The sequence below is a fragment of the Corvus moneduloides genome, chromosome 4 (genome assembly GCF_009650955.1).
Source record: "Corvus moneduloides isolate bCorMon1 chromosome 4, bCorMon1.pri, whole genome shotgun sequence".
Classification (NCBI taxonomy): Eukaryota; Metazoa; Chordata; class Aves; order Passeriformes; family Corvidae; genus Corvus; species Corvus moneduloides.
This window is the reverse complement of record NC_045479.1, coordinates 26536535-26560079: the sequence shown is the minus strand read 5'-3', so window position 1 is coordinate 26560079 and position 23545 is coordinate 26536535. Positions and strand designations below refer to the sequence as shown.

Genomic DNA, 23545 nt, shown 5'->3' with positions numbered 1-23545 from the left:
GTCACTCCTGCAAGAGCCATTACAGGGATTTCAGAGACCAAGCTTCACAAGACCCACAACCACAGCTGACTCCAGCATTTCTCAGCAGAGTCCTTGGACTTGGAAGAGAAGCTTTTGAAGGAGGAGAAACAGAGGAGAAATTCCCATGCCTGAGGTCCAACTGCAGAGCAAAAGGATTCCCCCTCCCTGGTTCTTTTCTGGAGGTCACTGCAAGGAGAAAGGTGTTTTACACAGACAAACAGCTGACTAATTCAGGGCATTTGACTACAGTAAATCAGCTGCAGAAAGTGCTAAAAATGAGGGAGAGCCAAGGGGGCGAGAGCTTCCTGGACAAGAGACATTCTTGCTCTGACCAGAAAGTCATGTTATGTATAGGCTGGGAAGAAGTAGTCCAATAACTGGTCACATCAAGGGGTTTGAAATTATCTGTACATATTCATGGGTGTGTTGCAAAAGCTGCTGCAGACACCTTAAGGGAGAGCCCTGCTCTGTGAATGGCAGAAGCCCAAACCAGCCAAGCAAAGTAAGTGACTCCTGGCCTGATCACAGGGTGATGACAGCACTGTGAACACAAAGGCAGCAGCACCTGCTGCATTTACAGAATGTGGCTGACTGCCAGCACATCCAAAGCAGAAGAATGGCTTGACTCCCTTGCAGCAAAGACAACAGAAATACCAAACCACCATCACCAGTAGCAAAATACAAAAAAACCCCAAAACCAGACAAAAACTAAACAAAAACCAAGTGTGCAAGGAATGAGGAGCACATGGGAGGTATCAAAGATGATCCCAGGAGTAGTGTAAAAGACTACAGGTTGCTCCCAGCATTAGAATAACTCTTCACTACTGACATCCTGGGTGCAACTAGCCCAGGAATCTTTTAACAGAGGAAAGTTAAGGTGAAATCAGCATGACGTATTATCCCACTCAAAACATTTCCAGTCCAGGGGGCAGCCTAGAAATGTATGCTGTGGTTGTACTAGTAGTAATTAGAAGGCTGCCTAAACTTGTGATTATTTATATTTGCAGCTCTGCCTGCTCAGATAATAAGAGCAATCAGGGTACCAGTTGATTGTTGGAGGAACCGGGGAGGAATATTAATCGCAGACCCTCTGTTCCCGCATAGCACAGTTGGTGAGGTGCATCACTGCAGGCAGCTCAGCTCTCCCAACATTGTCAGCACCATAGTATTGAATTAGATACACTGTGATCTGATGCGTGATGACAAATCTCATGTTGCACAATTCACTCAAAGTATGTGGGTATCTGGTATAAATATACACCTTGTCATCTGTTACAGTGCTTAGGAAACCTGATTGCCTTTCTGCTCAGCCTAGCATGGAAGGCTGTAGCTGGCAGCCTTCCTATGTTCCACCCCCTCTCAGGCTTCTCATGTGAACCAGGTTAGCCAGAGACCAGAGGGGTCAATCCATAGCAGATGCCTCAAGGCAAATACAGAAAGCATGCTCCTCAGCAGAGATTTATGAGAAGCCAAGATGCTTCAACTGATCTCTCAGGCTAATTTCAGTATCAGAGTTTGCATGACAGAACTGGATCTATCTAAGGGAAGAGGCAGTGCTGTGGAGCTCTGTCCTGTGAATGTGGTAACTCTCATACAGATGACCTGAAGAGCATAACACAGTCAGAGGTGCTAAGAAGAGGGTTTTGGGGATGCTCCTGCCTCTGTCAACCTTCCAGATAAGTGTATAGGTGGACAGAAGACTAGCTTTTGGAGTTCACAGATGGATGGGACTTTTTATGCAGAGTTTTGTGGAGCATCATAGATTATTTCTTTCTCTGGAAGAAACTACCAGAATAAAAGGTTCACTTCACTGATGCGCTCATTGCAGGACTTTTTGGGCCTTGCTCTGATGAAAACATGGAGCTGGAGTAGCTGAGCTGTAATTTGGTGAGTCAGAGCACTTCCTAGGGCTTTGGGAGGATGGGGGAATGTACAGTTGTGAGAGACAGAAGTATCAGCTGAATGAGACACTGTCTTGTTATCAGAACCCAGAAACCATAAATGCACACGCCAGGGCTGTTTAGCCAAGAAAGCAAAGGGTGCTGCTGTGGGCATGGCCTGTGAGGGGTGGGGTCAGCATGTGGCAGAGGGGGGGCTGTGAAAGAGTGTGCTTCCACATGCTTCTCACACTGCAGCCATGGAACGTTTCCCCCATGCTCCTGGGGAATGCAGGGCTCCCTGGGAACTGCTGATAGCCCATGAGTCCTAATGGTGTCCCTGAAAGCTGAGTCTGGCTAGCGTTTTGGAGGTACATTTAGCAGCTCACAGGACTGGTTCCAAAGTTCTCACCATTTTCATTTACAGACTTGGAGAAGTAAAAGACAACCTCAACACAGCTTGTGCATATTTTTTAGGGGATTCTGTTTCTAAATGGCATTAGAAGCAGGAGATGCTCCATGTGCATCACACAGAGGATGATCCACTACGTGGTACAGCAAGCAGCTTTGTGGCAAAGAAACCAGAACCCTGGCCCTTTGCATCCTAGCTCTGGAAAGGACTTGCAGGCTCTGCAAGAGAGCCAAGGGTGAGGAGGGGATGCAGAGGTCAAAGGCAGAGATGAAGTACTCAGGATCACCCCTGGGTAGACTGTCAGTGATCAGATGCCATGAAGGAATGGGGCAGTAAAAGGAGTGGGATATCAAATTTAGGGACAGGAGAGAGAATGAGATGGACAGGAAGAACAAACACTGTGGAAGATGAAGACCATCACCACATTGGTGGGCTGGGGAGGACAAGCAGTTTAGCGGGGAATTGTATGGAGTTTGGGACACCTGAGACCCACTGCAGTCTTCTACCAAACAGTCAGACCCTCATCAGTCAGGGAGCTTGCTTCCCCAAGGCAGTACCACAGGCTCACGTTCACAGTTCTACCAAAAGCTGTGGTGTACTATCGTAAACCACCCAGCACCGATGGATCGACCCAGACATGCCCTCTCAGCCCACTGGTGGCTGAAGGCCCTGGTCCCCTGTGTTGTCACTAGAGGTCAGTGCAAGCCCAGCAAATGCCTCTGCTGAATTTACGTTTCTATGTGGCATGGGCATCCCCGGGCAGGGACAGTGCTGATTTATCACAGTATAATTCAGAAACGCAAGCATGCCCCAGCCCCACTCGGCAGCCCTCGGATGGGCTCCCTGCTAGCCTGTGGCATGTCATGAAAAAGAAAAATGCAGCATCTTGACCCACATAAGAGGTGACATCATGGGAGTGTTTCTTGCCAGTAAGAAACCTACAGGGCAAATGGAAATGGAGGAAGAAACTCTAGGGGGGAATCAGCAAAAATTTTGGAATCACCAAGCTGGAACAGGTGACCATGGCTCAATTCCCTTTGGCCACTGAAAGCTCTTTTGGCCTCAGAGAGGTAAATGGGTTTGCCCTTTCCTCCTACAGTTAATGCTAACCCCTCTGCTGCGTACAGGCAGAGAAACTGAGGCAAAGAAATAACATCGACCTGGGGGAAGCAGACTGGAAGCAGAGAATGGAGGAGGTGATGGGATGGCCTGCAGATGAAAAGACTTCAGAGCTTCAGGACCTCCACAGTTCCTGCTTCAGGGGGGCACCATTTCTAGCTAACTCCCCTTCACCTCCGGTGAATCTTAAGAAAACAGGGTCTTTCTCAGTTTCGCAAAGAGCAAGCCTTAGGTTCCTAAAGACTGATTGCAGCACATCAATGGCTAAACCTGTATGAAGGCAACCAGCTTTCAGGGGTGTGCTTTTAATTCTGATGAGTTGCCAGTGAAATCTGTGCAAACTGCAGAGGCTCGGCAAGGTCCATCAGTTTAAGTATCTCGTTTCAAACACCCAAGACAGAAAAATTGGACACAGGCATCCAGAAAGAGACCTTTCAAGAGACCTTGAAACCCTGCAACAGGGAGACAAAGAGAAGTCTCTTTTTTTTTTTTTTTTTTTTTGCCATGTGTCTACCAGAAGATTTGCGATGACCTTGATGCAATAAGGGCAAAGTTTGTATTTGCAGTGCAGTAAATCCAGTGGTCCCTGTTGTATAATTGAGAAGCATGACTATAATACATATCACAGTGCCACTTAGGCCAACACACATGCTATAGATAAAAGTACTACTTGCTCAGAGAATCCACAATCAGGAAAATGAGCCCATTCTTAACTTTCTGCCAGTTTCAACTGTGTTGCACACATATCCAAATATCAGCAAAGCTTTTGTGCCATAGTAGAGTCAGATCTGTTTGGAATTCAAGTGGAAAACACTACATAGCCCTGCTTGTGTCATGCCAGATGGAGCTAAGAGAATAAATCTATGTCCCTATGTTGTAAATTTACGCTTTTCCCCAGAATCTCTGATTTGAGTGGGATTCAAGTAAAACGGAGCTCTTCTTTCATCATCTCACAGCTCTCTCTGTGAGAAGGTGCAATGGATGGGAAGCCAAAGACTCTGAGCCCTTGTTTCTTCTCTCTTTCACTGTCTGGAATTCCTGTTTATAACAGCATTCTTCATATGCATGGATTTACCTCAGCTTTCACAGTTCCACATCACCTACTTTACAAAAATCAAAAGCATGGCTGCAAAGTCATGTCCAGCAGGTCTGGAAAGAGAGATTTCTAGTATGAGACAGAGAAATTATACTGCCTCTGCTTTCTGGGTCTATGAAAACCTTATGTCTGATGGTTTCCAACAAGTAAAACAAGGCTACTATGTAAATGCCAAGACATATGTAGACTATGTAGACTTTCAAGACAGCCAGACTAACAGGCACAAAATAGGCACCACTTGACATTATTTAATCAAAAGCACCCTTCTCCCAGTCTGATCCCCAGCCCTTCCAGGGGTGGGCTAACTCATACATGCCTTGTCACACCCCCACCACATTGCTTCCCTGGGGACTGCATTCCTCTTGCTTCCCGGTGCTGCCACCTTACAGAGCTCCCACTGGTGTTCAAAGGGCAAAAGTCCTGCTTTAATGCTCAAAGCCATCAGCAATTATCTTGCAACACGTTTGCCACTTTTCTCTGTCACATGTGCACTCTGAGCTCCCACCAGTGTTGAAAGCTTCCAACAGCCCTTGCCTTTTCAAAGAGCACTGCAGCCAGCCATTTACACTTTAAATAGACATTAAAATGAAGCCACCTGCATGCCTTCCAGTTCCCGAACTGCAGAGCAGAGCAATGGATAATGGAAGTGTACCAACACTTCAACAGTTTCCACTAGCAACTGCTGCAGAATAGCTTGATACCAACTTCAAATATGGACAGGAAATGGCTTTTGATATCAAATGCTAAGTTTCCACCCCACAAGAGTCTCTAAAAATAAACATTTTGTTCCTACCCATCCTTGATTTGATACCGAATGGGTTGTGGAAAGGGAGCAACCTCTAGAAACAGAAATAATAATAGAGGTACAGTTTTAATTAACTGATCCTATATTCTTCCCCTTTCTATTGGACCCCCTGCCTCATTCAGCACACAGAAGTGCTCTGTGGATGAGGCTATCCTCGTTATTCACTCTTGTGGCCGTATTTATCTGCACGCCAGCAGAGCACTGCACAGCATACGGAACTCTGCTTCCCTTCTGGGCTTTTCAATTTGCCTCATTATTATCACCATCAAGCCATTCCCAAACTCAAAAGGACTTTTGTCTTCCAGTCACCCCTACAAAACCAAACTATTATCACAGATATTTTAGAAACAGGGGAATTGATTCATAGGCAGATCACAGCGAAAAATCAGCAATGCTGACCATTAATTCTGGCCACCACTGTGGCCTCTAGACACAAAATAGTTCATGGCCGCTGCTGAAAAATTGGGGGTGCGTGATGTCCTCAGCATCACATTCAGAGCTGATGGTAAAGGCAGAGAGAGAAGAGTGTATTTCTACAACCCACCGTAATGTTCTCAATACAGCTGGATGTATTAGTCTTCTTGCCTGCATAAGGAGGTTGAAGGAAGATTGCATGCCTCTACTTAAGCCACCAGTCACCTCATGTCCAGATTCCCAATCTGGGGAACACTAGGAAACCTCTCACCAATGTAAATCCTCTGGTTGGGTAACACAAGAACGCAAAGACAAATGTCAAAAGGATCAATTAATCTTAGGTACCTCTGTCAAGACACTAATAGCCCTTGTATAAAAATCTCTATGCACTCAAAGCACAGCTCCCATAGGTTTCTGCTGCAGTGAGTTCTGCAAAGCAGACCCCAAGGGCTGCCTTCAGCCCCTTCCCTTCCCTGCAGTAAGTCATGTCTGCACAGATCTGCTTTAAACAATTGAGCACAAGCTCTGCCTTGGCTAAGGACCAAGTGCTGCACATTTGCATCCCAACCTTACGCCTTCTTGAGCATTGAGCCCATCCAGATGGCAGGGTGTATTCGAGGCTTAATGATCTGCTTTCCCTCCCCTCAGTATGGGCACAATAAATCACTGGCAAATCTTCCTGATGGTCTTTTAGAGGGAAGACAGATCAAACACATACAGTGAGTTTCAAAATACCAAGACCTCAGGAAAATTATGGTCTGCAACATTGGTGCAGAGCATGGATTCAACTGGATGACTTAAAATGCCTGCAATTAAGCTTTTCTTGCCAATCCATCCTTCCCAAGTCCCCATGCCCCGCACTTTCTCCTTCACCAGGCAAAGATTTTGCCAGAGTTGGCTTGCTTGCTCCACTCTTGGTCACCACAGTTCCCTGCCTGCTTCAAAGAAACGATCTTTTAGCAACAAAATTCAGACCAAAACTTTTGGAACAATCTCAAGAAGAGAAGCTAGAGTCTCGTCTGTTTGAAGATCGGGCGCTGCTCACCACAGAGGCTGCTGGAGACCTGGCTTTCAGGGCAGAATTTTACACACCCAAGTCATGACCAGGAGATGTATGTGGTCATGACATGAGACCCAGATGCAATTTCTGCCTACAGAGCATGGTGCAGGACACGGGGATCTGTTTACAGGACCAGACCTTAAACACCAGAGAGAGATCCTAAGATATCATTACATGTGTCTGCATAAAAAGCTTTTCTATTTTGATGAGAGGGTGAAGTGGCACACACAAACTTAATCTCAGCAAATGGCCACAGCAGTCTGACTGCCCTCCACAACACCACACAGAAAGTTATGGCACATACAGGCATTCCTCTAAATTGTCCTGACAGCATTAAACAGACTTTATGTGGAGGTACCTCTGTGTCCAGCCTGGGGACCTCCACCTCATTCTCTTCACTAAGAAAAGGCTTTGCCCTTTGCAGTACTTACTGCCACTGATCTCTGACCTCTCCTAAAGCTGCTTCCACTCTGCCTGATGAGTGAGGTTCTGTGTTGAAGCACCATGTGCTCTTGTATTTAAAGATCAGTGAATTGTTTGGGATGCCAAAGCAGTAATTCAGTTTCACACCGAACTTTATTGTGACATTTCCTGGGTAATCAAATCTTTTTATCATCAAAAGACTGTTTTCCAGTGTGTAAAGTAGACTTTTAAGAAGAAATTCCCTGCTCTGGAGTTCGCTGTGTTTCTGGCCACTTAAACTGGATCTGACAAATTGTTTGTATGCCTTAAGATAACCATCTTAAGTTATCTTAAGGTAACTACTTGTTATTTACTACTTGCATGGTAGTAAGCATGTAGTACATGTAGTATATGTAGTATACTCCATAAAATATAGATTTGTCCACATGTGCATTCAAACAAAAGGTCAATGCTATTTCTCAAAGAATATGGAAGCAAAGGCAAGGGGCCAGTGAAATAATTTTCAGCTTTTAAGTGACAGACAATGGAAGTGATCCAGTCTTGCATCTCCTAATCTACTGGCAGATTGGCCGGGATTTGGATGCTAACGAAGAGATTCAGTACATGGGCCTGGTTTCAATTAATAAGCATGTGTCCATATGGCTCTGCGTGTGTATGTGTTCATACTGAGTGTTCTTTCCTGTTAATGGGTGTTGCATAAGTACAAGCATGCATGTGTGTGCCCGTGAAGAGAGGTTCAGAGCTAATTTAAAAATGCCTAGCAGCACAGGCAAAATTCAGTGTTGACAACCAGAATGAAAGGTTTCTTCCGTGGCAGGAGATCAGACCCACATGGCAGCAGTGACCGCATCAAACATGGTATGCTGACCACGCAGGATCTGCCACTCTGTTGGGGCAGAGTGGCCACGGCTGATACTGGGACAAACCTCAGGCAGGGAAACAGAAGGACCAAATACAACCAAACCTGCTCCTGGCAGACACACCAGCCAGGCTGACCTGCTCTGTCATGCAAGGAGGCTGAGACTCACAGTGCCTACTGCTTTAAGTGGATGGTACCAGTCTCTCCTCGCAGTGACAGATCCTGCTGTTCTTCTACCCTGGACAGCCTGACTCCCAAGGAAATGTCCTGCTCTACCCCTGCCTGCAGCCAGCCCACCTGCATGCGTGTCAGGCCACACACATGCTTCAGATTTGTCAGCAAAGCACACGTCCGTGTGTCTTGTCCACAGCACTAGCTCCTCCTTTATCTTTTTTTCAAAAAACACTGTAGTTGTCAGATCAGTAGCTGTCGACGGGTAGAAGGAGGAAGAGGCAAATGAGATAAAATACTTTGTACATGATAGGAAATTCATACCCAGCAATTTTAAAACTATTTGTGCATCCTTAAGCTTAATTTAATTCATCTCCCCCATACCATCTCAGTTTCTTAAGTTAGAATTGTTTCTGCAAATGACAGGCTAATTCAAAATTATGATTAACTACTGAGGTTGATGGTGACCATACAGGACCACAGACTCTCTTATTTTAGGGTTATCTTGACTTTTCAGCTCTACATTTCTTTCCCAAGATGCATTGTTCTAGCTAATGCTTACTTTAAGCTGGCACACATTCATACCTGTTATTATCAGTGCTTTAAGTACTCCTTCAAGCCCTTACCTCATTTTATTTCCAACAGCCACATGCACAGGGCTCAGGACCTGACAGTCCTGGCTTATCTGTGGATTCTAAAGAGCAAGACAGTAGCCTGATATCACCAGCTATTTTGGAAAGAGGATATTAGGACAAGATATTCCACAGGATCCAGCTGATTTCAGGGACGGCTCAACTGCTTGGAAACAAACCTGGGCCCAGAGATGCTAACCAGCTGTGGTTAGCTATGTGCAAGATGTTCATCCTTGCCCTGCCAAACCCTGGCAGCAGTGCAGCCATTGACTAGCCCACTTTTAATCCTAACCCTCTCTGCAGTAGATTTAACCAGTTTTCTAGCACCAGTTTTTAGCACTATGCATAAGCCATTTACTCCTGCCAATGCCAGCCCTTCTCCATCCTGGATGCAGCTGCAGTATGAGCACTTCAGCATGTGCTGCTCAAAACCATAGCCTTAGCTGTCACTCATCCTGCATCTGCAGCACATCAAACCATTTTAGACCTTTTATAAGTGGAGACATTCTCCACCTTCTACACTGAACGATTATTTTGGTGCCTTCTTCCAATGCAGAGATGATCCCCTGTGACAAACAGCAATGAAAGCCACAAAGGAATCCACAACCAAATGCTTACTCCAGATTTTCTTTTTTTACACAAGCACTTGCAAGTATCTGAGTGCCTCAGAAATACTCTCTGCACTTTGCGTTAATTTTCCTGCCCAACTCCACGCCCACTTCATTTCCCCACATTTAAATATACCTTGTATTATTATTTTCCCCTCACAATAACTCTAATTGTATAATTCACCTCTCAACCCCCAACCAGTGCTCAAACACAGCTTTAAGGGTTTTCATAAATCACAGTCTAGAGTATCCTGCAGTGCAATGACAGAGCTAAGTACGAACATAAGCTTTTCAGGGAACTGGTGTCTGAGAATGGGTCTACCCTGCCACAACACAACCCCCAGAAGCATTTTTGAGGCCAAGCCTCAACACCACGACCTTCACTGGACTGAAGAGCCTACTCTGAGGACTCCCAACTGCAAGTAATGAAAAGTAAGGGTTCTCAAGGGTCTCAGAGCCTTCTAGGACCCACAGGGTACATGTAGTCCAATTGACTCAAGCATCAAGCACTGCCTGGAGCCTCTCAATCTACCAACAAGTCTTCCAGAGGCAGCATCTCCATTTTCTCAGCCTCTCTGCAATACCTGGGAGCCCCTGTGCATAATGAGACTCTTCAAGCCCTCACAGTACAAGCAAGTCACCCAGTTGTCTCCTCTGTGAGAGCATGGTGCCTTGAGGGAAAGCAGTCAGCAAAGACCTCAGGACAGCTTGGCAAAGGGGCAACTGCCCACTCCTTCTGTGCAGTCCTCTTCTTCCACACTGTGAGTCACACTGGTGAGGAAGCTGCTGACAGGATGGGTTAATTCACCTATATGGATGAAGGTGACCAATGCCCATCTCCTCCCCAGGCAATCTGCAAGTGATCAAGAAAAGTGTCTTCAAGAGGAGCACTTTTCTCAGAGGGAAGGGACTTGGGAGGCTCCCAGGAGGGAGACTATTTCAGTGGTTGTGGGAGGTCATGGGGCTGAATGGAGAGAAGCCTACCAAGGGAGAAAAGGGCAGGAAAATAGTAGATGCTCAGCCGCTCACTCTGCAAGAGAAAACTGGTGTCTGCCCACTGCCTTTCAACAGGAGAACATTGACAGCTCAAGGAGACCTCCATGAGCAAAAACCACATCACATGCTCCTGAGATCCCAGCTCTGCTCAGGAGTAGTCCAGACAGTGCACAGCCAGCGACATGAGACATGTTGGCCAAGAAGATAGGAGCAGAGGGTTAGGATCTAGGACAAGTGAAGTGAGAAATACCGAGAGGTATCTCAGAGCAGCAAAGCCAGGAATAAGACTGGGGACCAGAGCTGAGGAATGGCAAGAGGATTGGAGTGTTTTGGGGATGGGGTTAAATTCCAACACTCATTTATTTTAAAAGCCTTTTTATTTCCTTTTGATGATGGGATTCAATTACATGCCAAAATTAATATGCTAGGACAAGAGACAACAGATGGATACCAACCAGGATGGGAATAAGAAGAGACAAAGAAGCAATTCTGGTCACTCTGACAGATCATGAACTCAGCAGCCTCCTACCCACCCATATCCATTCATGGACACATCAAACTTTGTCCTCAGACTCTGGTTTTACTATTTCTAAGAGAATTTATTTCCTTGGTTTTTTTCCTCATCAGCATTTTTACTGTGTATTTACTCCAGATCTGTTAAGGACCAATTGCCCAAGGCCTCATGACTGCCAGGAAAGAGGAAGGAAGTTTTGTAGATGAACCAAGGGAGAGGTCAGAAAACCAGCTCAGAATTCATAAATAGCTGTGCTCCTGTATCCACAGCAGCCCACTCATGGCATGCCAGGCGTGCAGTCTGACCTGCAAGTAAATGGGGAATCCACGTGGCATCTAACACATCCACAGCTGATTTGAAGCTATAAATTTTCAAGTTCCAGCCTGACACAATGCTGGGACTTATCAGGAAAAAAAAAAAAATAGCAAGCAATTCTTCCACCCTGGTGATTCATTCTTCTGTGTCTCAGACATCACAGAGATGAAGCCAACCGTACCTTTTCAAGCATTGTTTCCCTCAATTAAATAGAAACCTAGGCACCCACAGCAATGTCTGCTATCCTTTACAAAAGAGCTAACCACAGTAAATGCAAGTTTTCATCCTTGTAACATCTCTGAGTCCAATGCCAAGCATGTGATGGATTTAACTGGAGAGCATGAGGGACTTCAGGTCTGAAAAATAGAAATCATTTAACTGCATTGAAATCATTATCTTTATGGAAAGTAATGCAAGCTGATAATTTTGGTAAGGATGACAAATTCACTTCTTCCAGTGTAATTCATCCTAGGGAACCTGAGTGTACTTTCTGGATGCCAAACAGCAGCTACTATTAAATTTTTGCAAATGCCTTGACAAGCAATTAAAGTTATCAGAGCTCTTAGGCATTTCTTCCTCTAAGAGTATGAAATAACCCAAACATGTGGTATCATCAGTAACTTGCAAAGAGGGCAAGTACCCTCAGAAGAGAAAACTGTGATGCACCTCCACTTGAAACAGCACTCTACCTTCAAGTTTTAATGTGAAACCCAGGCACTAATAAAGCCATCCACTCATTTTGCCTCAAATTTCAGTGGGACCAGGATATCAAGAAAGACATAACAGAAACTGAACTAGGAACAGAGGAGCAAAAACCTAGAGGAGTAAAGAGACTGAGGCATAAAGAAAAATAATAATGATTGTCTTTGCTTAGTTTTGAGAGGTAATAAATAAGTGAGGGCTGCAATAGATAAATATTAAAGGAAGTTGAAGGCAAAATTATTGCCTTGTGCAGGAAATGGAAGGGGATTCGATTATGATAGGGGTAGGTACAGTGAAATGTTTTCCACATGGCATCTAAATAATTTGTGGAATTTCTTGTTGGAAGATGTCATTCAGGCTAAGAATTTAGCAAAATATAAAACAGGATTCATGCATCTTGTAATGGATGGGAATTTTTAGGAGCTTTGTGTGTATTGCAGGGTATAAAAACCAGATTCCAAGTGGCAGGGATTAAGCAGAAATATCCCTCCAGGAAGGTTATCCTTGAACAATGTCTTTTGGGATGCTCCCATTTCCCCTGAATTGCTACACACAAGCCAGAGGTAGCTTACCTCACCCTGATCTCATCTAGAGGATAATTCCAGAGAAGTGTTATCACAGCTGAATGCAGGAATTGCATGCTATTTAATCCGAGCCCATTGGAAATGCCTGGCAGCATCTCAGGCTTCACTATTAGGAGATCAATTATTACATCAATAAAAGGAATTAAAAGCTTTGTCAGAAAACCATCATAAGTGTGACTGCCCTAAAACATACACAGGCCAAATCCTCTGTTGTTGCTCAGCTGGAAGAGGGCCCTCCCCCCACCCCTGCCCCAGTTCCATGCAGCAGAAGGAGGGAAGCAGATTACAAAGAGCAATTCCTCGCTGTACCCCAGGTGAAAGTAGCACTTTCCCCCAGTTCCAGATATGTCAGTCGAAAAGTTCCTCCTGGGCTGATTTGCAATGACCTACAGAGACACATATGTGAATGCAGTTAAGTGGTGACCTCAGTGTCACACACTAAGAGCAGCAGTCGCAGCATAATGGCTTAAGGCCATAGCACAGTTTATTGAACACAGAGAGGCTCTGCCTGCCTGGTGGGAGCCGTGCTGGCAGCACTACAGTTGTTCCAGCAGCCCTTGGTCCTGCAGCAGCTGGGAGAGCAGAGCTGAGGGTGACAGAGATCACTTTGAAGATAGGTACCCATCTTTTCTCATCAGTGTGGGAAAATGAGATCGTGCCTGGCTATAGGGGAAGAGAGGGACGGAAAGGAGCTTTTTTCATGAGTTGGATCCTGAAGTTTTGATTCATGGGAAAGGAACATACATTCTGGGGATGAGGCTACTATCTCCAAATATAAGGCAATTTGCCTTTGGGATGCAATTTACAGTACTTCTGCAGACTCCAGTTGAAAAACTCAGTGGCACACTAGCCCCTAATTCCAGACAACAGTGCTAGAGGACTTGCACAAGCCTCTTCTGCATCTCATAAATTAGCACAGATCATCTCAGTTGCTGCAAATTGCTTAACTCAGTGCACTCAGCTCCGATAGGAGTCTGTAGTGCTTCACTAGCCTTGTTCCTCCCCCTCCTTGCCTGCCTCTCTCACATGTGCATGCTCACGCTGAGGAGAACAAGTTTCCATCTCTGAGTGAAAGGTGACATCTCTCCTCTTCAGGAGGGTTTTCAGCAAGTTGGCAATTTAGTCTAGGCTGTCAGAGTTCTCCTGCCATCCAATGGCTTGACTTGGCTACCTACGGCTCTGTAGTGCTTCAAAGTCCTTTGTTCTGCAGGGATTTGATTTTTATTCTCTCTGAGACTGGAAAAGAAAAAACCTTTTTTTAGCATATATCAGGGGCTGGTTTAGGAGACTAAAACAATGCAAGGCCATCAGTTCAAACCAAGCCATATCATTGTGAAAATGCTAATGAGCCTGTGATAGGAAGGGAACTCTCCTGATACAAATTATTGGATCACAGAAGGGCCATCAAGTCCATCAACTTTGCACTATGTCACAGACAGGATCCTAATGTCATCTACTGTATCACCCATACCTCTCAACCAAAGCTAGATCAGGCCCAGATCTGCTTGCCTTGCAATATCATGCTAACATCAAATTGATTAACTATTCAATTGTCTCAGCAGCCTGGCAGGGCAGATAATGACTATTATTGCTGTTCAATGCAGGAGAGAAATTGTGACTGAGAAATCACTTAGATAACAATCAAGACAGTGATCTGAGAACAGCCTGGCTCCCAGGTGTCCTCCTAACCCCTATAGCTTTCACTTAGCAACAAAATGAAGACTCAGCCCATGTTATAAGGAAATTTATACAAACTATCTGCCAGAGTGAAATTTCATAAATGACCACAATATTTCTTTTACCCACTTATGTGCAAATTGACAGCATTTCAGTAATCAGATTGGGGTGGTGCCCGTCCAGAAAGCAAGCAATCCAAATCTGCTGCAGTTCTCAACATGATGACAGGAACATCAGGTTGACCCCAAGTCCGCAGCAAGTTCTCCTCTCTAGCTGCTCCTTGGCTGGCCTTGGACACATGGCATCATTCATATTCCATCCTGCAAGGAGCTCACTGCCAGCACCCCAAAGGGACTGCATGGTCACCTTGCCACCAAAGATAAGAAGGTCTAAGTTTATTTGAACCTCCTGGGAAGAGGTTTTTAAGATCCCCTGGGTATGTATGCGCATGAACACACACACACACTAAAGCTTACTGCATGTTCAATACCAAAAAGATCACATATGCCCTCTCAAGCAGTATTTGCTCTTTTCCCCCTTGTAAGTCAGACTTTCTTTCCTTCCAAGCTGACTCTTGCCTCTTCCTCACAAGAGACAGCTGCCTCCTTCCCCAGCTGGGAAAAAAGGAACTCGTTGTTTCCTTCTGGATTTCCACTGCTTGTTGTCTTTCACTGTCCAGTCCAGCCCATGAATCACAGCCCCACTCATTCAGAAGAAGACAGTTTCTTCCAGGTTTCTGGGATGTGCTGGGAACACAGAGATGAGAGATCCTGCATGACAGACATCTTGAGAGGAGTGTTTACATCATAATTGTCTGTAGTCAATGATTTCTTAAAGTAGAGCAGCTCCTGTTCTCCAGATGGATCTGCAGAGATGATATCCATTGTGTCTTTTAGACTGTGGTTGTGTCAAAGTCTGACAACAGCATGAAAAAGGTTTGGTTTTCAGATGCAAAAAGAGAGGTCCTCCACAACTTGATATTACAAGGATCAGCACACCAGGAGAGCAAGATGTGAGTCTAACCCAGGGGAACTGACTTCTGATTGTGACATCTTTCAGAAGCATGACACCAGAAGAGATGTCCCTCTGGTCTAACCAAGCACAGCCAATTTTTTTGTTCTTAAGAGTCTGAAGAAACCAGACAGGCAGTGGTGCTGCTACAGCTAAAGTGCTTAAGAAGAAAAGGCTGAAGGAAAGGTGGCATCTAGAAAATGCAGCAGAACTGCATGGCTCTTCATGTATCCTTCCTCTCCCCTTTCACCACTTCCCCTGTTCTACTCCAGAGACTCAGCCACCCTTGGAGAGCTGTTAAAATTTGCTTCTGAGATGGAGGTTTAAAAGGAAGCCCTTTGGCAAAGTAAATGTTTCGGTACTTGATAATTTGAAATTAATTCTAACTCAAAAACACTCCCTGGATTTTCTTTAAATGCACAGCAAAAGCTTCCATCAGTTTCCATTGCCTGCAGAGTAAATATGGCACTTCTCAGGCCAAGCCAATTTTCCAAGTAAACATTACTGGGCAACTGAACAATACCATCCTTAATAGAAAGAACTGATGAAAATGCGTGGGAAAACTATTCTTAAAATGTTACACCAACACTTGCAAAACTCCCCCTTAAAAACACACACACACAAAATGAGTCTTACAAATGGCCATATGCATTTGGATAAAAATCAGAAAATTTAAACAAAATGTTCAGTGACCACCAGAGGGCTTTGTATATATGTGATAAATGACCAGCTGAAATTGACTCCTTAATTCATACCAAAATGACTGTGTATGCTGAATACCAGGCAAGTCTCCCCATTCATTGCATTTCCTCCTGTGCAACTAAGCAAGCAAACAAACAAACAAACAAACAGATGAAAAAACTGTTCTCAATGGTTTTCCTTGGAGAAAATGCCCATGAACACTGCCCTGGTAGTACGGCTGCTGCCTCCATGCCTTCACAGTCAGGACAAGCCACCTCATCATCACAGACCGAATATCAGAAAACAAGACGCTTTAGAAAACATTAAGGGGTGGAGGGTGGAGTAGGGGGAGAATAAAGCAAATAAAGAGAAAAGAGAATGCTTCCTTGGGAGAGCATCGGTTACGCAATATGCGCAGCATCTGTCAACAATTCCCAAGCGTGCTGTATGTAGACACACCCATTCACCAGGGGGCTGGGGGGTGATTGTGTTCACAGATGCTCTGAATCTGGGTAAAGGCATAGGTCATAGAATCATGGAACCATTTAGGTTGGAAAAAAAACTCAAGATCTTTCTCCAGCACGGCAGCATTTAGACCCCTTGCTGAATGCCAGCAGCAATAATCTCAATGCATAGCATACAGTTCCACCGGAGACAGTGGAACTGGGCTGCTTTCAGCAGGACCAACAGAAATAGCTCTTTTCCAAACCCAGGAGACACCTGCACTTTGCTGAAGCAGGTAATGTTGTTTGGGCTGGTTTGGAGTAGCTTTTATTTGACTCTTGCATCTTCCAAGGATACAAATTCACCCCCTGAAAAGCCCAAGGGATGTGTAACTAAATCAACTAATCTGGAGAAACAGAGAGTTATGCAGTACTACATGCTGCTTGGGAACCATACAAGGATCAATGAGATGCTCCTAAGGGATTATGTCTTTTACCTCTCAGTGATTCTGACACTCACCTTAGAGAGGTGGCATCTAATCTTTAAAATGCTGACAACTGAGGTCTCAGGGTGAAACTCAGCCACATGCTGAACAGCAAAAAACCTTACTGGTGCACATCCTACCAGCCGCTATGACTGAGGATGGTGAAGAGAGAACAAAACCACCATGGGAATGGCCACTAACCAGGAGCCTCTACATTATCTGATTAGTGAATGCTTAATGCTGTGCTTTCTCCCAACTTTTCCAACCAGAGCCATGCCCCTGTATCAGCTGGTAAGTGCCAAATGTGGAGAAGACACAGAGAAAGGGGAGTAGTTTGCATTATCATATTACCTTAGGCACACATATTTTTCTGAATCTGATTTGTATCTAAATTACAGGTGCTGAGCCTAAGATGTCCAGCAGTCCAGAGAAGGTGAGATTATTCAGCCACCATTCATGTGAATTGACTCCACTCTGTCTCAGTTACTACAAACTGTAGTACACTCATCTAGGAATCTTGTCAGAACCCAGCACTGGGTAAAGTTAAGGTACATACACTGCTACAAGTCTATAACCTGTGGGGCTGCATGAATCAGCAGCACAGAGGAGTCTTCCAGTTTGATCTGCTTCAAAGCAAGTGTCTACCTATACTTCCAAGAAAGGATCGAAGAGCCCACAAGGCAATAAACTCAGGAGGCATCTTGCATAGATAGCCAGCAGATTTCTATTCTTAGAATGATTCTAGCATGAAATGTTTCCCAGTTTGTCTTGCTGATAAAGGTAGTTCTTAAAACTGGACATGATGAAAGATGCCATCACAGAAAAAGTGTTACCTAGGATGCCCAAGGGGAGCACAATCAGTGCGTGTGAACACAGCATGTGTCACAGTGTATAAGCAAAAAACAGCATTATGCTCATGAGCAATGTCTCATTGAGAAGCCAAGCAATATCTCCTGGAGTAGCCAAGCTTCAGTTATGCACACTCAAGGGGCATGGAGACTCAAGGGGTATGGAGCATACTGATGACTGCATTTACCAGTGAGGACTTTTTTGGAAATGTCCAAATGACATAAATATTTCATTTCCTTTCTCAAAAGCGAACTAGACCTGTGAGGTAACATTCATCACATTAATATTAGGTCCCTAATAATTAGGCATCTGAGCAAAACTACTCATTTGGGTTCCCTCTGTAGCAAAAAAGGGAGAAACAGAAACATCCAGAGGGCAATTCAGTGGGTCTGATCACAAAACAGACAAGAAGGGGGCAGTACTACTTGCTCTGTGCTCTGTGAGATGGAGGTATATCTCGTTACAGCATGACCTCACTGAATCATGCTGTTGATTTATGTTTCTCTCCCTGACTGCAAAAGGAACCCAAACGACAAACTGTGCTTAAATGCTTAACTTTTCCATGAGTAAAGTTGAACGAGATGAATCCACCTTCCCTTTCTATCAGTGTGTTAAAATATTTCGCTATAAAAGAAACAGAAGCAGCTATTCTAGAAAAGAGGTTTCAAGAGATTCTAAGAAAAATCCTCCCTTTAGTGGTTTTGAAAATGAAATGAGAATAATAGATATTTCAACTGTTCTGGCATGAAAAGGTGTTAAAAGTATGGCACTTTTAAAGAACTCTGAGATGACAAGACTGATTTTCCAGAAGTAATTCTTCAGTTTCATTTTTGAAAATTCCCTGCAGAGGAAAAATCAGAAATACTGCTTTTCATTCCCACTCACCAGGAAAGATGTCAAGAAGCCCATCAACTTTGGTAAAGCCAGAGCTTCCAAGCCCCAGAAAACTAAAAGCCTACAGCCATCACTATCACAGCACAAAGGCAGCTCCTTAGGAGGAATTATTATGCAAGTCCACTGTTGAACTGGGCTGTTTGTTTACATATGAGACATGGCAGACACCTTGCAACAGGCAAAAAGAGCCAATGCTAACTAATTTACCCTAAGGAGGCAAGAGTAGTGGTCAGCAGGTTGAATTCAACCATGGAGGTCTCCAGGAAATCTCCAGGTACTGGAGATGCCACAAGCAATACTAGCAGAACAGAAACAGACATAGGATGACCATATGTCCAAGCAGAATCAGTCTGCAGCTCCTGAGTACTCCTGGGTGCACCTATCCATCTCCCATAAAATTCTTAGGAAATTTCTTGCTTTGTCTTCATTCTGTAGGGGGGAAAAAAAAAAAAAAAGGCTTCTTGCTGGAAAAAGCAAATCTATAATTAAGGTAACTAGAAGAAGGAACAGCTTAAAGAATGGCTGCTTGAAAGACTAAGTGAAAAATGCCTCTCAGCAACAAGCAAGATTTACCCTGGAAGGAAGGGAAGAAACTTGTCCCTCTGGATGCTTTCCCTGCAGCCAAGGTTGCACAGAAAGGGGTTAAAGAAAACTTATCGTTCTGTATGTCAGGTACTGCCTCGGGGGCATGGCTGGGAGCTGGAGAGCAGAGGACAGGTGAAGGGGACAGCAGCACAATGCTCCTCTATTGCCGCGTGTCCTGACTCCCAACAACCCGATCTGAGGTCTGGGCTAGTCTGCCCTCATGCTCCTGACAGCGAGGCAGACAAAGAGGCACCTAAAGGCAGTGCTTCAGTCGGTGTTGAAGTCCACTCCTGACAGCACCACCTCCTGTGTGCTAAGGTTTGGCTCTCTCTTCAGGGGGAAGTACCCAGATTTTTGTTAAGAGTGTAACAAAATGACAGGAGAAAAGCCCTCCAACATCTCATTGTAATGGGAGAAGAGACTGGTTATAGCTTCCTTTAGTCAGTTCTAGATTTTCTTGTGAATGACATTGGTTTTTAATGGGAAATGGATGCTTACATGACAATTCATACTCTTACCCTTCCACAACACATCCATGTGGATCCACTGTGCCACACGTCTCCAGTCTAAACCCACATTCCCTTCTACCCCTGTACAGGCATCACGGAGAATAAATGTGCCAGAAACATGAGGCCCCCTCCTTATGCCTTTTCAAAGGAGCATCTGACCTGAAGAGCCAAGGCTGAGGTTTCCTTTAAATATCCCTATTCCTATCAGTATCCAGAACCTCTCCAGTGTCATTGCTCAGTCCACCCTGCAACACAGAGCAGCTGAATGTCCTTCAGAGGGGACACAAAGGATGTGTGAAAACACCTTCCTGGTTTCAACAGTTCAGCACCCGAGGTTTCTGCCTGTACCAAAGAGCCAACACTCCTCCCTTCTCTCTCTTCCACCTACTTCCTAGAGAAAACCTCCATATGCTACTGCAAAGTTAGGACTGATACTGCATAGAAAGAAGAGTCAGAGGGACAGCACACATGGCCAAACTCAGGTGCTGCTTCACTCTTCTAACAGAGGATGGAAAAAGCCACTACAGAGCAGCCAGCATGGCCATGACAGGTGTCTTGCAGCACAGTCCCCATAGCACAGGTCCTGCTGCAGCACCCTGCTGGCTGGGACAGTGTCTCCAGCCTCTGCCAGCGGAGGTGACAACAGGTAGGAAACCACGACAGACTGCCATGTCCCCTCTCTGTCCCCATTCTCTCGTCCCTGAAATCCAACCTGGTGCATCCTGGGGGAAGCCCCATCTGCTTCTCATTCCAGACCATGTCATGTCATAATTATTCCTAATTATGCCTCATTTAGCTTGATAGGTACCAGATTGAGAAGGATGGCCTAGTGAGAGAGAGCATCTTGGACGGCCGCGGCGGCGAGGCGCAGCCGGGGGAAGTGGAAGCAGGAGCGACCGAAGGGACAGGAGCGGCACCGCCGCGCCCGGCAGGGGGCGCCCGCCGGCCCGGTGAGCCCCGCGCGGCCCCTGCGGCGGCGGGAGGCGCGTGCGCCCGCCCCCAGCCCCGCCCCCAGCCCCGCGCGCTGAGGGGCTGCCCCGGGCCCGAGTGCGCTGAGCGCCGGCAGGGCCCCGCCGCCACCCAGGGGCCGGCGGATCCGGCTGCCACTTGGATCACAGAGTCACAGCATAAGCTGAGTTGGAAGGGACCCACAAGGGTCATCGAGTCCAACTCCTGGCCTGCACAGGGCCATCCCCAAGAGTCACACCCTGCGCCTGAGAGCATTGTCCAAACGCTTCTTGAGCTCTGTCGGGCTGGCGCTGTGACCACTGCCCCGGGGAGCCTGTTCCAGTGCCCAGACACCCTCTGGGTGAAGAAACCTTTTTCTGGTCTCTGACATAAACCTCCCCTGACACAACTTCAGGCCGTTCCCTCAGGCCCTGTCGCAGGTGACCAGAGAGAAGAGATCAGTGGCTGTCCCTCCTCTTCCCCTCACAAGGACCTGCAGTGAGGTCTCCCCTCAGTCTCCTCCAGGCTGAAGAGAACAAGAGACCTCAGCCACTCCTCATACACCTTCTGCTCAAGGCTGGTCACCATCTTCATTGCCCTCAGTGGACATTCTCTTAATATCTTTTTTATTGTGGTGCTCAAAACTGCACACAGGACTCAAGGTGAGGCCACCCCAGTGCAGAGCAGAGTGGGACAATCTCCTCCCTTGCCCGGTGGCGATGCTGTGCCTGATGCCCCTCAGGACACTCTTGGCCCTCCTGGCTGCCAGGGCACTGCTGGCTCATGTTCAACTTGGCATTGACCAGGTCCCCCAGGTCCCTTTCCATGGCACTGCTTTCCAGCACCTCATTCCCCAGTCTGCATGTACCATACCAGTAGGGTTGCCCCGTCCCAGGTGCAAAATCTGGCACCAGTACTGCACTGCAGAGGGTATTTGCAACTGGTCACTACAAAATTGACACTACAAAAATAATGTTGCCAAGACATTGCTCAGAGTCACATGTTGGGGCTCACATGTTCCTCCATCCCCGCTGAAGGCCTACACAAGTGTTTTTTAACAAGTGTGTGCTTGTCATCCTGCAGGAAAGCTCTGCTCCTTGTTTTTCCACACAACAACATCACCTGTGAACACCTGGACATGGGCAGAACCCTCATTGATGCACCAGAAGACACGCTGAGTGCCAGGCAGCTGATCCTCCGTGACAGGTATGTCTCCACCACAGACCCTAGCCACTCTTTTCCTCTTTATGCATCAGCCATAGGTCAAGGCTGACATGTCACCTGCTGACCTGCAGGTCCAGCAACAAGTAAAGTGCCAGAAGATACAAAAATGTCAGGGATGTTGACCAACAGAGGCTGGTTTTCAAGGGGCACTTGCTGCTCCGCACTTCTCTGGGGCCTGCACTGCAGTAGTCAGTGAAGAGGCAAAGGAAGCTGTCTAAAAATAGTATCACTGTGACCTAGGCAAAAAGACATTTTCACAAAACCTTTTAGGTCAGGAGGGAATTAGCCAGCACAGGGGAAAAACATGAAGAAGTGGCATCCTCACATGCACTGCTCACTTTCTGGGGAAAAAAAAAAACCACAACTTTTTGGCATGGGTCTGAGCTCCTGCAGCTAAAATGGCTGTTGGGTGAGCCAGCACTCCCCTGTAGTCAGTTGCAAGCTGCATCTCTGAGGTGATGCAGGCATTGCATCTGCAAAGCTGCTAGCCATCCCCTCTGCCTCTTTGCCCTCCTCAGGAGCCACCTCCCAAAAAGCCCACCAGGGCAACAGGCCTTCATTGCGCCTGTCCTTCCAGCTTACGGCTGTGCTGCTGCAGGAGGATGGGGTCAAATTCCGGAGGGAGAGAAGGAGGCAAAGCCACCTGCAATGCAATCAAGCGACTGCTGTGGGAAGAAGCCAGGCAGCAAAGAAAGGATGATTTACTGACACAAGCTAAGCCAATATAAACACTTATGATACAGGTGCCTGTGCTCTCAGATATTGCCTGACTTAATTCAATTGTTTTGTAAACTGATTTAGTTAAATCTGTATAAAACTGGTGTTTAAACAAGCCCAAGCAGTGGTTAAAATGTTGTTAATAAAATATATCACCATAAAACAAATATGTATTACCAAGGCTTCCTTTTTGCTGACAGGACATATCCTTTCTCTATTTCTTTTTCCCTCTGTTCTTTTCTTTAGAGATTGTACATTCTGCTGTGCCATGACTGTCTCTTTCTGTACTGTACAAAAATAGGGTTGTCTCCATTCAAAAGTATGCAAGTCCACCTCTAGCATCTCTCACTGTTGTATAAAGTAGAACTGGGGAGACATTTATTTATTTTATATAACCTTCAATAAGATTTGACCCAGAGCAATATTTTTAAGCAGATTTTAAGCAAAGTAGTTTATTCTGGATCCAGCCTGACCTCTTTCATTCTTTCCAAACTGACCTATCTTACAGTTTGGAGTTATTTAATCACTCTGAAAAGATGTTCCCATTTTCCTTGTTTTCAGCAAGGTCACTTTTTTTTAGCAATGTTAGTATTTTGTTAGTATTTTTAAGTCCTATTCCAAAATCATCCAAATCAAAATTTATCTGTGTCCAAAATTAACTGTTTCAAAATACCGGTATCTTCTCTCAAACTTGGCCCAAATGCCCAATTAGTTTGGTCTCCTCCACCAAAACCCTTTCATTTTTTAAACAAATGCATGGCAGAGTTATAAAAAAAATAGTAAGACAAAATTACTGTACCCCTAGTAGAAGTCAACAACAATAGGACTAGCATAAGTCAACTTTTCCCTTGATACGTCTCTTTTTGTGGTCTTTGATTCATTCAGAAGAGAAATTTTGGCAAGTGCTTCCAAGA

The 23545-nt window shown here is 45.5% G+C and overlaps 1 protein-coding gene and 1 long non-coding RNA gene across 2 annotated transcripts in view; one reads left to right on the top strand and one right to left on the bottom strand.

Moving 5' to 3' along the window:
* GSG1 (germ cell associated 1) overlaps nt 1–23545 on the bottom strand; it is a 92494-nt gene that overhangs the window by 55310 nt on the left and 13639 nt on the right. The window lies entirely within an intron of this gene.
* On the top strand, nt 1217–22748 carry LOC116442573. Its single transcript, XR_004239597.1, has 5 exons — nt 1217–1908; nt 17304–17338; nt 20539–20692; nt 21774–21896; nt 22433–22748. It is a non-coding gene; the product is annotated as an uncharacterized LOC116442573 (long non-coding RNA).